At 39.4% G+C, this 15,689-nt stretch overlaps 1 pseudogene; it reads right to left on the minus strand.

Annotated features, from left to right (window-relative positions):
• Nucleotides 1-8,413: 8,413 nt before the first annotated feature.
• Nucleotides 8,414-9,657, minus strand: LOC138931157 (telomeric repeat-binding factor 2-interacting protein 1 pseudogene; annotated as a pseudogene).
• Between the last annotated feature and the right edge of the window lie 6,032 nt (nucleotides 9,658-15,689).

Below are 15,689 nucleotides of genomic sequence, written 5' to 3' on the forward strand. Positions count from 1 at the left end.
ACAGGGAGGCGTGGGCCCCCTGAAGTGTGCAATCACTAAGCTCCACTGGGAGCTGAGGGAGCACTGACAGCCTCTTGCGTTGATGATGCAGATAGAAAAAGTGAAGTAGTAGTATGCTTCCTTGCATGCCTTTTCCCTCATGTATTCTCTACATGCATTTTAAGCATAATAATTTTAAAAAGCATTTTCCCAATTAAGTTTCTCTCCTCACTTTGTTAAAGTTGGGAAACAGCAGCCACTGAAACCAGGAGAAAATCATTTAAAGAAAGCAGTCTTTGTCTCTGTCAGGATAACCCAGGATTAAATTAGGGGGCTCGTTTCTTGCCTTTCCCTGACTCTTACTTTTCGGATCACTTTTGGCCTGGAATTAGAGAATACTGGCTTCCTATTGGCCTCCAATCTGTGGAGAGAATCAAACATTTGGGTGGAGTTGCCATAGCAGTCTTTCCATAGACGTCCTTCCTCTGTCGACGAGAACAAAGGCAACAGAAAAAAGGCAATTCTAAAAGTAAAAAGTATCTTTGCAACTTTAAATTGACACTCTAATGAGTGAAAAATGGTAAAATAAGGGAAGGAATCATCTATGTGCTTTGCATTGTGAGAGCAGAAGGAGATCGTTTTCATGCTCACACAGCCACTATTCCAGCCAAGGAGACAAGACACACATTCAGTAATAGAAACAATATAAGAAAATACAGAGGAGGCGGTCCTAAGATGGCTGAGGAATAGGACAGGGAGACCACTTTCTCCCCAACAAATTCATCAAAAGAACATTGAAGCACTGAGTAAATTCCACAAAACAACTTCTGAATGCCGGCAGAGGACATCAGGCACCCAAAAAAGACAATCTCTTTAACAAGTGGTGCTGGGAAAACTGGTCAACCACTTGTAAAGGAATGAAACTAGAACACTTTCTAACACCATACACAAAAATAAACTCAAAATCGCTTAAAGATCTAAACATAAGACCAGAAACTATAAAACTCTTAGAGGAAAACATAGGCAAAACACTCTCCCACATAAATCACAGCAGGATCCTCTATGACCCACCTCCCAGAATACTGGAAATAAAAGCAAAAATAAACAAATGGGACCTAATTAAAATTAAAAGCTTCTGCACAATGAAGGAAACTATAAGCAAGGTGAAAAGACAGCCTTCAGAATGGGAGAAAATAATAGCCAATGAAGCAACTGACAAAGAATTAATCTCAAAAATATACAAGCAACTCCTGCAGCTCAATTCCAGAAAAATAAACTACCCGATCAAAAAATGGGCCAAAAAACCAAATAGACATTCCTCCGAAGAAGACATACAGATGGCTAACAAACACATGAAAAGATGCTCAACATCACTCATTATCAGAGAAATGCAAATCAAGACCACAATGAGGTACCACTTCACACCAGTCAGAATGGCTGCGATCCAAACGTCTACAAGCAATAAATGCTGGAGAGGGTGTGGAGAAAAGGGAACCCTCTTACACTGTTGGTGGGAATGCAAACTAGTACAGCCACTATGGAGAAGAGTGTGGAGATTCCTTAAAAAATTGCAAATAGAACTGCTATATGACTCAGCAATCCCACTGCTGGGCATACACACCGAGGAGACCAGAATTGAAAGAGACACGTGTACCTCAATGTTCATCACAGCACTGTTTATAATAGCCAGGACATGGAAGCAACCTAGATGTCCATCAGCAGATGAATGGATAAGAAAACTATGGTACATATACACAATGGAATATTACTCTGCTATTAAAAAGAATACATTTGAATCAGTTCTAATGAGGTGGATAAAACTGGCACTGATTATACAGAGTGAAGTAAGCCAGAAAGAAAAACACCAATACAGTATACTAACCCATATATATGGAATTTAGAAAGGTGGTAATGATAACCCTGTATGCGAGAGAGCAAAAGAGACACAGATGTATAGAACAGTCTTTTGGACTCTGTGGGAGAGGGTGAGGGTGGGATGATTGGGATAATGTCATTGAAATGTGTATATTATCATATGTGAAAAGGATCACCAGTCCAGGTCGGATGCATGAGACAGGGTGCTCGGGGCTGGTGCACTGGGATGACCCAGAGAGATGGAATGGGGAGGGAAGTGGGAGGGGGTTTCAGGATAGGGAACACATGTACACCCGTGGCAGATTCATGTTGATGTATGGCAAAACCACTACAATATTGTAAAGTAATTGGCCTCCAATTAAAATAAATAAATTTATATTAAAAATACTAAAAAAAATATTTTGTTTCTATAAAATATTTCTATATTTTGAAATCCATGAGTTCACACCAATACCTCAAATTCCAACCCATAGCACAGGGTTCATTCTAGCTTTTCCCTTTTGTCTTGAATTCAGCTATTGAGTTATAATTTACATGCCTCTATCATCTGGAAAATTAAGTGAGATATAATTAGAGAATTGGGAGTTCCAGAAGTGTGGGGACTTTCTCCAAAGAGTCCTTGTTTTAGACTGAATTGTGTGCCCCCAAATTCACATGTTGAAACTCTAACCCTCGAAGTGACTATAATCAGCAATAGAGCCTTTAAGGAGGTAATGAAGGTTAAATAATCTCATGAGAGGTCTTCCCAGGTGCTGCTAGTGGTAAAGAATCTGCCTGTCAACACAAGAAATGTAAGAGATGTAGGTTCAGGTTTGATCCCTGGAGGAGGGCATGGCAACCCACTCCAGTACAATTGCCTGGAGAATCCCATGGACAGAGGAGCCTGGCAGGCTTCGGTCCATAGGGTTACAAAGAGTCAGACACAACTGAAGAGACTTAGCATGCACCCACAGCCAATTAACAATGTTGTAATAGTTTCAGGTGAACAGTGAAGGGACCCAGCCACACATATACCTGTATCCATTCTCCCCCAGACTCCCCTCCCATCCAGGCTGCCACATAACATTGAGCAGAGTTCCATGTGCTAAACAGTAGGTCTTTGTTGGTTATTCGTTTTAAATATAGCAGTGTGTACATGTCCATCCCAAACTCCCTAACTATCCCTTCCCTCCTTCCTTCCCCTCTGGCAACCATAAGTTTGTTCTCTAAGTCTGTGAGTCTCTTTCTGTTTTGTAAGTTCATTTGTTTCATGTCTTCTAAAATTTCACAGATAAAGGATGTCATACGATATTTCGCCTTCTCTGACTTACTTCACTCAATATTACTATGTAAGTCATTTATAAAAATGTTATACAAGAGAAGGTGAAGGTCAGAGCTCAGTGACACACCACTAGAAACCTCCCGGCAGGTTGACATTTATCCATCAGGCAGCATTCTACATTTCTCTGTCTTGTTCACAGACATATCAAATGCCTTGCTGATATCCAGATACAGAGTGCTTACATTTTTACTAATCTGTCAAGCCAATAATCATAATCAAAAATAGAAATGAAATGAGGTTTGTCTAATGACTTGTTCTTACAGAATTTATGCTGACTTCTGATGCTTACTACTTTTTTCTAAGTGCTTACAAATCCTCCTTTTAATAGCCTGTTTTAGGATTTTGCACTCAATCAGCATGATGTCCCTTGTCTAACCTAAGGAGCCCATGTGCTTTGTGTCCCTTTTCAAAACCAAAGCTCATATTAGGGTCTTTAGTCGTCTGACACATGTCACCCATACCACAATCCCAAAACGTTAACAACTATGACTAGGCCATCTAATCCACAAGACCTCTCACAACTCTAGAATATAATTTCAATTCATTTAGAACAGTTGAGTGCCCTCTTCTGGGCACCTTGCCTATATTAGGCTTCAATCTATAGTTATGATATTGGTTACCCTTTTAGGTTAGAATCATTCTTTTTCACAAAAAAGATAAGATCATTCATTGAATACCATTCCATGAGTTGTATGTCTATCCTATCCTTGCTCTTCTTGTTCTAAACATATTTTTTAAAAACTGTTCTGTTATCTGTAGCAGGTTTTTTCAATCTTTAGGGTCATTTCAGGTATGATTCTTTATGGCATTTTTTTTTTACCACATCCTCTTATATTCATTTATCCTTGATTTTTATGCCTTCATTTCAATACATGTTCTTTAGAAATATAGGATGGAGAGCACCCAGTAGAGGCACACTGGTTTCAATTGCCAGCAGATCTCCCCAGCTCTTTATTCAAATCTTTTTTTTTTCACTGTCTCTGGGCATGTAAGCATATCTACTTCAGTGTAGAAAACCACTTTCCTAAAGTCTAGGATTTTGCGTTATAGAGTACTTACGGACTTTCAGCTAAAATGGTTGCTTTCTCTAAAAGTTTCTGTCACCTTCAGTTCACCAATTTCTCTTTTTCAGTCAGTGAGAGAAGCAAGTCTCCCTATCATTTTCTCTACCTTCTAGGAGGTGGAGTTGTCAACAATGGAGGTTGAAAACTTGTCAGATATTGGCCTTCAGTTAAATGATATGTCTAGCAGATGTCTGTGGAGCTGAAATCACTCGTGCTTACTACATTTGCTCTTAGAACAAAAAGCCTGGCAGGCTACAGTCCACGGGGTCACAAAGAGTTGGACACAAGTGAAGGACTTTCACTTTCACTACTAAGTAAATCCACCATGTTTATTTCTTATTAAATCACAAATTAAATTAGATTTACCAGGCAATCCATTGCAATGGCTACTGCAACTAAGATGTGTGGATTGGTGAGAGTATCTATTGAAATGATTTACCATGAGACTTTGAAAATGCAGAAATATCAGGCTAAATGCAGCAAGTGCAGAAGGGTGGGTTCAAGATGAGGAGATATTAATGGCAAACACTGTGACTTTGTTCTGACTTCTGTCATGAACTGGACATTATGGGACTTCGGATAAATATGTTAAAATCTCTTCCTCCACTTACTCCATCTGTGCCATATCATGGACCACCTCAGGAAGGTAGAATATTATTTATTTAATTGCTCAGTCGTGTCCGACTCTTTGCGACCCCATGGACACCAGGCTCCCCTGTCCATGGTATTTTCTAGGCAAGAGTACTAGAGTGGGTTGCCATTTCCTTCTCCAGGGAACTTCCTGACCCAGGGATCAAACCCAGGTCTCCCACATTGTAGACAGATGCTTTACCATCTGAGCCACCAGGAAGGGTAGAGTAGGAATTCATAAATAGGCATTCAAGTGAAAGATGTCACATAACAACTGTAACGCACACGATGACTTTTAAATGGCTTTCTGTGGTTGAAGTAAAAAAGTATTGTATTTCAAAATAGTAAACCATTTCACCCTCAACTCTTGCTTAGTCTGTAAGAGCCATTGGGTTTTTTTTCCACCCCCTTGCAGCTGCTGTGTAACCCAACTAAGATCTTTCACTGAAACTATTTACTGCTTCTGTTTGCCGTGCAGATTCCTTTCTGCTATTTCATTTTCCTCTATTATCCATTATATATAACCTTTAGATACTAATGCCTGTAGGCTGTGCTGCCCCCAATCCAGGAGGGGAAATCACATCAATGTCAATGGGACATCAATAGTTGTACTGTGCATTATGACTCTGTAAGTGGTCATTGAAAAGCAGTAGAAATCCAGCAAGTGAACAGTCAGAACTGGATTGTTCAGGCAAACAGCCCCATCCCCAGTTCTACCCACTATACCTTTTGGGTCAGCAAAAAAGATAATTTCCTTGAATAAGTTTTGAGGTCATAAAATTCAGTGAAAGGAGGCATGGGAAGATACTGATTATATGAAGATGTTATGGAATGGCGATTGCCATCACTTACCCATAAATCTGTAATATTTTCCATCTGAATCGAAAAAAATGTCCTTATGCTTCATCCTCTGATACTTTGGCATCAGTGATGTATCAGTGCCAGTCAGAAGCACATTTGCTTGAATTTACAAATAAGTCATATGAGGTCATAGTCAGGAAGACAGACGACCATATAAGAGGAGGTGAGGTTAAGGTACTTCATGGATGGTTGTAAAGGGCACAAACTCGGCTTCTCTGGTAATATTTGATGTTTTGATCAAGTTTCTTCACAGTCAGCAGTTTGTACATAAGAGGCAATAGAAACTCACAGGCAATAGAAACTCACAAGAATACGTTGTGTTTGGGGTCAAATGGGCTGTTGCGTTAAATGAGTTAGGGAGTAGGGATTTCTGGCTCTCAAACTAAATATGATCAGTTAATGATATCGATGCTGCTTTTCTTTTACCATGAAATTAGTAGTGATTCCTACCACCTTCAGGGGATGCAAGTAGTGTTCAAACTCTACAGATAAAATAAGTTAAGTCCATAAATCTCTTTGCCATAACATACTGTATACTCCACATGTAGAAAGTTGACCAGTTCAGTTCAGTCACTCAGTCGTGCCCGACTCTTTGCAACCCCATGGACTGCAGCATGCCAGGCTTCTCTGTCCATCACCAACTCCAAGAGCTTGCTCAAACTCATGTCCATCGAGTTGGGGATGCCATCCAACCATCTTGTCCTCTGTTGTCCCCTTCTCCTCCCGCCTTTAATCTTTCTCAGCATCAATGTCTTTTCCAATGAGTCAGTTCTTCCCATCAGGGGGCCAAAGTATTGGAGCTTCAGCTTCAGCATCAGTCCTTCCAATGAATATTCAGGACTGGTCTCCTTTAGGATGGACTGGTTGGATCTCCTTGCAGTCCAAGGGACTCTCAAGAGTTTTCTCCAACACCACAGTTCAAAAGCATCAATTCTTTGGTGCTCAGCTTTCTTTATAATCCAACCCCATACATGACTACTGGGAAAACCATAGCTTTGACTAGACAGTCCTTTGTCAGCAAAGTTGACCAGAATGATTATTAACACAGAATTAGGAGAGAGAGAATATTGAGCCCAATTCTGTGATCAAAACTTTAAGAATGGAACTATTCAAGAGGGCAGAGTGCCTACTTCACTTGCTCTCTGAACAAAAATTGAGTAACAGTGAGTTCAGGGCTTTCCTCTGCCCCCTTTATTATAGTCTAAGTTAACCTCCTCTCTAGGGCTGTGATTATGATGGAAGAATAACATGCTGAAAGTGACAGAATGAGAGGAGTAGAGTGTGCTTATTTTGCCTACGTGACAAAAAAGTGCTAATAATTTAAAATATAGGGAAGAAATAGAGTAAGACAAATTTTGATCTTGGAAAATTCAGAAACTTAAGTTTTGTTTTGTTTTTTAATAGAGCGAATTGAAATGAGTTTTTCTTTCCACAACAATCTAGCTAGACAATGCCTGTTCCCACAAGCTTTACTAGGTATAGATAAATATACTCACCAAAAAGCATCTCTTTCAATTATTAGTTAACTTCATTAATGCCTCTGTGCCTCACTTTCCTCATCTATAAAATAGGAATGTTGATAACATCATCCTCGTAGATTTTCTTTTTAATTAAATGAAGCAGAACATGTAAAACACTGAGGACATTTCTTAGTAGACCTAAGAAACATACTTAATTTTGTTTTTTTTTAAACAATATTGAAATCGAGTTTTTTTGCCCTAACAATCTAGATAGACAAACCCCTTTCTCACAAGTTTCCTAGGTATAGGTAAATACTCTCACAAAAAAAAAAAAAAAAAAAAACCACACACATTTTTTTCACTTACCTGTTTTTTTTTTCAAATACAAAGTTCTATTTATTTTCAACAATGAAATCAACACAACAAAGAGGAACTAATCCTCTTATTTTTAAATCTAACACAATTCTTAGCACACAACGATCTTCAGTAAATAAAAACACATTACTAGTAAACAAGTAAGACTTTTCTTGAGACTCTCTTGTAGTGTGTGTCTGAAACAAAACTGTATGATAGGTAAGGAAACACATGCTACAGACTCGAAGAAAAGAACAGCCAAGGAACAGGGTTCCCAAATATTAAGCTGGCAAAAGAAACACGGGCTTTTCAAAGCAGCCCAGAAATCAGAGGTCACTGAGGGATACAAGAGTTTCGGACAGTCCATGTTCAAGGCCTTGTAATTAAATTATTCCGTACTTCTAGATTCTTGATTTGGAATCTATCACAACCTAGAGGAGCTTCTGCCAAAAGACAGGAGGCTCTTTGTTCACGGTCTCTCAAGGCCCATCTAATTTTCCTTCTTTGACTTCATGACTAGCTCCTATCACCAATATAGCAGGGATTCCACTCCAGAAAACGATCACTACTATGTAAACCAATCTCTCCGTTCTCGATTTTCCTTTCATAAATACACTGATACTGCCAGGAAGAGCTCGAAACATACCCCATTTCTTTTATTTCCATCCTCTTACACAACTCTGCATGGCGTGCTGCAGTCCATGGGGTTGCAAGGAGTCGGACACAAGTGCGCGACTGAACTGAACACAACTCTGTGCTTGGGTACAAAATCTAGGACTCACAGTGCAACAAAATTGGTCAAAAGATTAGTGTCAGTTCCAATGCAAGAATTTCTGAAGTCCAATGGTCACACAAAAAAACTTAATGTCTTATCTGCCCAACTTTTTTTTCCATTATCTTGCCAATTATTTCTTTCGGAATTCAATCCTCCAAGCTACATTCTGAGCACCAAATTTTTTGACCAATGCATCTCGAGTAGCCTCATCATCTTTTTGCAAATCTAAGTCATCCTGTCGGGACCAAATGGGATACCCATCAGCCCTCTGACTAGACTCTAAAAAGGAGGAAGTAGCCTCCAGCTCACCACTATTTTTTAGGAAGGCCTGTGTAACTGTTGATAGATCCAAGTTAAACTTTTCCATCAACTGCCGGATGATCTTAATGGCAGCTCCCACCTCTGGTGCAGAGACTTTTTCTTCTTCTTCTTCTTCCTCATCAGGCTGTGTTTCTGAGTCTTCCTCAGGCGTGGGTGGATCATCATCACACATTGTTATGTGTATTTCAAAATCAGGACTCTCGTCCACCACAAGCTCCTCAAACTCTCGGGAAGCTTCTACAAGCATCTTTTTGACTGCTGCTTCATTCTCCTTCATCTCTTCTTTTTCAAATTCTTCTTCAGGCAAGTCTGGAGTTCTCTTATTCTGTGGTTCCCCGCTATCAGCAGCCTCCGGGTCTTGCTCAGCCTTCCTCTTGAGTTTCTGCGAGGAGGGGCTCACGGGGCCTCCCCCGCAGGTACTTGTGCTCCTGGCCCCGCAGGCGCTTCAGGTAGCGGTCCTTCATGGACTGCCAGGAGTGCTGGGTGAGCGAGCTCTTCTCCATCGCTTTCCACAAGGCGTTACCGGTGACAGAGCTGGCCGAGCGGGCATGTTCCTTCACGTAGGTTAAGATGGCCACGTCGTCCGCGTCCGTGAAGACCATCCGCCCCGCCGGCGACTGCGGCTCAGGCTCCGCCACCGCGGTGGCGGCGGTGGCGCCCCGGGCCTGGACCGCGGGCTTCGTCTCTGGGGCCTGGTCGGCCACCGGAGCCGGGCCCAGACGGTAGGCCTCCAGCTCGAGCTTCTCGTTGCGCTCCACGCAGTCCAGAATGTACTGCGTGGAGATGAAGTCGCCCGAGGCCTCGGCCGCCGCCTTCCCGGGCTGGGCCAACAGCACGGCCCCGGGCTCCTGAACGCGACACCGAGTGCCGCCGCCCTGCAGGATGAGCGTCGAGAGCCGGCGCTTTGCCGGGCTGGGACGCACGTAGAAGGACATGGAGCTGCCATCCTCCCTCACGAACAGAGAAGGAGTGAGTGGGTCCATTGGGGTCTTTGCCCAAATCCTTCGCCTCCGCCATGACTCTCCCCGGGCACCCGAAAAAGCTGCCCCCCCACGAGCGCCCGACGAACAAGGAGCTGCAGGGATTCAGGTAAAACTTTTTTACTTACTTGTAACTTTATTAATGCCTCTGTACCTCAGTTTCCTCATCTATAAAATGGGAACATTGATAACACTGTCCTCGTGGATTTTCAATTTAATTAAATGAAGCAGAGCATGAAAAACACCCAGGAAATCCCTTAGTAGATCTAAGTAACATACTTGTTTTTTTTTAATAGATAGAATTGAAATCAAGTCCCCCCCTTCAATAATCTAGATAGACGATGCCCTTTCCCAAAACGTTTACCGTCGATAAATACGCTAACAAAAAACTTTCCTTTACTAGTGACTTCATTAAGTCTCTGTGCCTCAGTTTCCTCATCTATAAAATGGGAATGTTGATAACACCTTCCTCTTTTATTTTTTTTTAATTAAATGAAACAGAGCATATGACACATCCAGGATGTTACTTAGTAGATCTAAGTACAATACTTAATTTCTTTTTTTTTAATAAGAGAGTTGAAATTGAGTTTTTTTCTCCAACAATCTAGATAGACAATGCCCTTTTCTACAAAATTTATTGAGTGTAGATAAATACACTCTCAAAGAAATCATCCGTTTCACTTCTTGTAACTTCATTACTGCCTCTGTGGCTCAGTTTCCTCATCTGTAAAATGGGAAAAGTAACAACACCTTCCTCATAGATTTTTTTTAAATTAAATGAAGCTTAACATGTAAAACACCCACCATTGCTTAGGAGATCTAACATACATAATATTGGTTTTTCTTTAAGAGTGTTAAAATCTTTATTTTTACCTCACAGCCTTGTAGATTTTCTTTTACCTTACTGATTTTTATTTTTCATTAAATGAAACAGAGCATGTAAAATACCCAGGACATGCTTAGTAGAGTTAAGTAACATACTTAATTTTTTTAAGAGAATTGAAATTGAGTTTTTTTCCCAAAAAATCTAATAGACAGTGCCCTTATCAACAAAGTTTATTAAGTATAGATAAATAGGCTCACCAATACATCATCTTTCACCTACTAATTACTTTCTTAAAGCCTCTGGGCCTCAGTTTCCTCATCTATAAAATGGGAATGTTGATAACACCTTACTTGTAGATTTACTTTTTGATTAAACGAAGAAGAACATGCAAAACAACCAGGACATGGCTTAGAAGATCTAAGTAACTCACTGAATTTTTTTCTTAAATAGAGAGAATTGAAATTGGGTTTTTTCCCCAATGGTCTAGCAGACAATGCCCTTTCCCACAAAGTTTACTAAATAGATAAATATGCTCAACGAAAAGCATGTATTTCCCTAACTAGTAACAAGTAATGTCTCTGTGTCTCAGTTTACTCATCTGTAGAATGGGAGTGCTTATAACACCTTCCTCTTTGATTTTTTTTTTTTTAAATTGAAGCAGAGCATATGACACATTCAGGATATTACTTAGTAGGTCTAAGTAAAATACTTCTTTTTCTTTTTATAAGAGAGTTGAAATTGAACTTTTTTTCTCCAACAATCTAGATATACAATGCCTTTTTCCACAAAGTTTGTTGAGTGTAGATAAATACACTCTCAAGAAATCATCCATTTCACTTCTTCTAACTTCATTACTGCCTCTGTGGCTCAGTTTCCTCATCTGTAAACTGGGAATGTTGATAACACTTTCCTTGTACATTTTCTTTTTGATTTAATGAAGCAGAGCATGTAAAACACCCAGGACATTTCTTAGTAGATCTAAGTAGCACACTTAATTTTTTTAAATAGAATTGAAATAGAGTAATTTTCCCCAAAAAATCCAGGTAGACAATGCCCTTTCACACAACGTTTACTAAGTATAGATAAATATGTTCACCAATATCATTGGTTTCACTTACTGCTGCTGCTGCTAAGTTGCTTCAGTCGTGTCCGACTCTGTGCGACCCCATCAATGGCAGCACACCAGGCTCTCCCATCCCTGGGATTCTCCAGACAAGAACACTGGAGCGCGTTGCCATTTCCTTCTCCAATGCATGAAATACTAGTAAATTTAATAAAGTCTCTGTACCTCAGTTTCCTCATCTATAAAATGGGAATGTTGATAACACCTTCCTCGTAGATTTTCTTTTTGATTTAATGAAGAAGAACATGTAAAACACCCAGGATATAGCCTAGCAGATCTAAGTAACATACTTAATTTTTTGTTTTAATAGAGAAAATTCAAATCTAGATTTATTTCCTCACAATCTAGATAGTCAAAGCCCATTCTCATGAATTTTGCAAAGTGTCAATAAATACCTCACCAAAATGCATCTCTTTCACTCACTAATAACTTCATCAATGCCTCTAGCCTGTTTCCCCCAACAATCTAGACAGACTTGCCCTTTCATAGCTAAATACGCTCACTAAAAGCAAGTATTCTTGTCATCTCCTGTTTGACCACTTCCAGTTTGCAGACTTTATTTTTGGGGGCTCCAAAATAACTGCAGATGGTGACTACAGCCATGAAATTAAAAGACCCTTACTCCTTGGCAGGAAAGTTATGACCAACCTAGACAGCATATTAGAAAGCAGAGACATTACTTTGCCAACAAAGGTCTGTCTAGTCAAGGCTATGGTTTTCCAGTAGTCATGTATGGATGTGAGAGTTGGACTATAAAGAAAGCTGAGTGCCAAAGAATTGATGATGTTGAACTATGGTGTTGGAGAAGACTCTTGAGAGTCCATGGGGACACAAAGAGTTGGCCATGACTCAACGAGTGAACTGAACATACTTCATTTTTGTTAATAGATAAAACTGAAAATGAGTTTTTTCCCCCAACAATTTGGATAAAGAATACCCTTTCCCACAAAGTTTACTAAGTATATAGGCTCACAAAAAAAAACATCTCTTCAAATTGTAGTAACTTCATTAATGCCTCTGTGCCTCACTTTCCTCATCTATAAAATGGGGATGTTGATAATACATTCCTGGTAGATTTTCTTTGTAATTAAGTAAAGCAGAGCATGTAAAACACCCAGGACATTGATTAGTAAAACTAAGCAAGATGCTAATTTTGCTTTTTTAAATAGAGAGTGTAGAAGTAAATTTCCCCCTTTTCAACAGTCTAGATAGATAATGCTTTTCCTTCAATGTTTACTTGTATATATGAATTTGCTGACCAAAATGTATCTCTTTCACTTACTTGTGACTTCATTCATGCATCTGTGCCTCAGTGTCTACATCTATAAAATGGGAATGTTGATATACACCTTCCTTGTAGTATTTTTCAAACTAAATTAAGCAGAGCATGCAAAACACCCAGGACATTGCTTCATAGATCTAAGTAACATACTTAATTCAGTTTTTTTAAATTGATAAGTTGGAAATCGAGTTTTTTTTCCCTCCAACAATGTAGATAGACAATGCCCTTTCCACAAGCTTTACTAAGTATACATAAATTCTCTGACCAAAAAGAATCTCTTTCACTTATGATTACCTTTTTAATCCCTTTGTGCCTCAGTTTTTAATCTATAAAATGGGAATGTTGATAACACCTTCCTAGTTGAATTTTTTTTTAATTAAATGAACCAGAGCATGTGAAACACCTAAGACATTTCTTAGTAGACCTAAATAACATATTTAATTTTTTAATAGATAGCACTGAAATAGAAAATCCTGTAAAAAATTATCCTTCAATTAAAAAACTAAAAAAAAATAAAAAACAACAGGAAACAGAGTTAAGTCAGTGTGCACAGCAAGGCTTAAGATGGCAAGGGGGCTTAGTGTGTCTGAAGTATAGTAAAGAAGCCAGCTTAGTCTGAAGGGAACGAAGAAATAGTAGATAAAATCAGAGGGTTAGCTAGGACCAAAAAAAAAAAAAAGAATTGAAAATGGGTTATTTTCCCCAACAATCTAGATAGAAAATGCTCTTTCCAATAAAGTTTTCTAAGTATAGATAAATACGCTCACCAAAAAGCATCTCATTCACTTGCTATTAACTTCATTAATGCCTCTGTGCCTCAGTTTCCTCATCTTTAAAATGGGAATGTTGAAACCTCCTTACTCGCAGATATTTTTTTTCATTTAAATGAAGCAGAGCATGTAGAATACCCAGGACATTGCTTCTTAGATCTAACTAATATACTTATTTTTTTTAAAACAGAGAGAATTGAAACCAGGATTTATTTTGCTCACAATATAGATAGTCAAAGCCCCTTCTCACGAATACTTAGGAACCAGAGATCAAATTGCCAACATCCGCTGGATCATCAAAAAGGCAAGAGAGTTTCAGAAAAGCATCTACTTCTGCTTTATTGAGTATGCCAAAGCCTTTGGCTATGTGGATCACAATAAACTGTGGAAAATTCTGAAAGAGATGGGAATACAAGACCACCTGACCTGCCTCTTGAGAAATCTGTATGCAGGTCAGGAAGCAACAGTTAGAACTGGACATGGAACAACAGACTGGTTCCAAATAGGAAAAGGAGTATGTCAAGGCTGTATATTGTCACCCTGCTTATTTAAGTTATGTGCAGAGTACATCATGAGAAATGCTGGGTTGGATGAAGCACAAGCTGGAATCAAGATTGCTGGGAGAAATACCAGTAACCTCAGATATGCAGATAACACCACCCTTATGGGAGAAAGTGAAGAAGAACTAAAGAGCCTCTTGATGAAAGTGAAAGAGGAGTGTAAAAATGTTGGCCTAAAGCTCAAGACTCAGAAAACAGATTATGGCATCTGTCCCATCACTTCATGGCAAATAGATGGAGAAACAGTGGAAACAGTGGCAGACTTTCTTTTCGGAGGCTCCAAAATCACTGCAGATGGTGACTGTAGCCATGTAAGAAAAAGACGCTTACTCCTTGGAAGAAAAGTTGTGACCAACCTAGACAGCATATTAAAATGCAGAGACATTACTTTGCCAACAAAGGTCCATCTAGTCAAGGCTATGGTTTTTTCCAGTAGTCATGTATGGATGTCAGAGCTGGACTATAAAGAAAGTTGAGTGGCAAAGAACTGACACTTTTGAACTTTGATCCTGGAGAAGACTGTTGAGAGTCCCTTGGACTGCAAGGAGAGCCAACCAGACCATCCTAAAGGAAATCAGTCCTGAATGTTCATTGAAAAGACTGATGTTGAAGCTGACACCCCAATACTTTGGCCACCTGATACGAAGAGCTGACTCATTTGAAAAGACCCTGATGCTGGGAAAGATTGAAGGCAGGAGGAGAAAGGGACGACAGAGGATGAGATGGTTGGATGGCATCATCGACTCAGTAGACATGAGTTTGAGTAAACTCCAGGAGTTGGTAATGCACAGGGAAGCCTGGCGTGCTTCAGTCCATGGGATCGCAGATTTGGGTAGGACTGAGCCACTGAACTGAACTGAAGTGATTGGTAAAAATGCTCACCAAAAAGCATCTCTTTCCCTTAGTAGTAACTTCATTAAGGCCTCTAGCCTCAGTTTCCCTGTCTATAAAATGGGAATGTTGACAACACCTTCCTAGTGGATTTTTCTTTTTTGATTAAAGAAGCAGAGCATGTAAAAACCCAGGACATTGCTTAGTAGATCTAAATAAATATTTATTTTTTCAAATAGATAGATATGAAAGTAGGTTTATTCCCCCAATAATCTAGATAGAAAATGCCCTTCCCACAAAGTTTTCTACATATAGACACATACGCTCAACAAAGAGCATCTCTTTCACTTCCTATTAACTTCATTAATGCCCCTGTGCCTCAGTTTTCTCTTCTTTAAATTGGGAATGCTGATAACACCTTCCTCGTTTATTTTCTGTTCGATTAACTGAAGCAGAACATGTAAAACACCCAGGAAATTGTTTAGGGGATCTAAGTAACATACTTAATTTTGTTTTCTTTTTTAAAGAGTGAATTGAAATCAAGTTTTATATCACCCTCAATCTAGATAGTTAATTCCCTTTACCACAAATTTACAAAGTTTTGATAAATATGCTTACCTAAAAGCTTCTCGGAGAAGGCAATGGCACCCCACTCCAGTACTCTTGCATGGCAAATC

This window comes from Ovis canadensis, chromosome X, assembly GCF_042477335.2.
Source record: "Ovis canadensis isolate MfBH-ARS-UI-01 breed Bighorn chromosome X, ARS-UI_OviCan_v2, whole genome shotgun sequence".
NCBI classification, from domain to species: domain Eukaryota; kingdom Metazoa; phylum Chordata; class Mammalia; order Artiodactyla; family Bovidae; genus Ovis; species Ovis canadensis.